The following is a 1020-nucleotide window of genomic DNA, read 5'->3' as shown; positions in this document are numbered from 1 at the left end:
TCACAGCTCCTTTTTTCATTTTGGTTGGAATTTCTTCAGTGAGTAACGTAAAAACAAGTAATGGGCTTCTGCCACAGTGTTATCGAGGATGCAGCTAGGCTGCTCCAGTGCAAGCAAGTTCCTGCCGAAAACTTCTGGTCTGTACCACAAGAAGCTTTGACTGCTTCATGCACATGGCACAAGTTGCAAAACCAACCTTAGTAATTTAAACATTAATCAGCGAATATGTCAGATAGAACAATAGAAGACTAACATGACTGCTGAAGCTGTGCAAGGTACATTTAGCACTTACAGTTAAGAAATAAATAAAGAAGGGCTTACTTTGGACAAGCATAAAAACATGCAATGTCAGCAAATCTACTGCTTTCCTAGAAATTTCGTTTCACTACAGCCGTGCTTCTCAGTCATCGTGTTGCTTGCAGTTTCAACCAAGGTAGTAAGAAGTAGAGAAAGCATGCAGTCACCAGCTTCAGTTTGAAAGGATGGAATTACATTACTGAAACCTTACACTTTCTAAAAACTGTACCATCCTGCTCTACTTCGAAAATTGCTGCTTTTTTTTTCTTTTTATAGTGTAACAACCAGTTGACAAAGCAAACGTTTACTACACCTTCCACTCTGGGCTGAGGTGATCCTGGAAGCAAGCAGTGTTTGCTCCTGTAGCAAGCAAATGCTAGTGACAGCACTCACTGACTGGTGCTTGCAGAAATTGGCGATACATAGAAGCATATTTTGTACCAGCTATGAGATTTTATGCATTTGGAAACAGGTTTTATGAACCAACCATGTATATGTTAGGAAGGACGAGAAATGATGTGAAATCGTATCGTATTGCAGCAACTGCTTAAACCAAAAGAATTGGTTTAGAAGCTGACATTCAACTTCTCTTTCCCGGCTATGCGAGTGGCTGGGTGAAGGAGACAGAAACACGTAGAAAACAGAACATGCAACTGTTACTTCAAGGGCAACAAACAATTAGAGCAGCTTGTTTAGCCTGTGGCCAGGATAGCCTCTTCAGTT

This window comes from Dermacentor albipictus, chromosome 1 (genome assembly GCF_038994185.2).
Source record: "Dermacentor albipictus isolate Rhodes 1998 colony chromosome 1, USDA_Dalb.pri_finalv2, whole genome shotgun sequence".
Taxonomy (NCBI): Eukaryota; Metazoa; Arthropoda; class Arachnida; order Ixodida; family Ixodidae; genus Dermacentor; species Dermacentor albipictus.
This window is presented reverse-complemented; position numbering follows the sequence as displayed.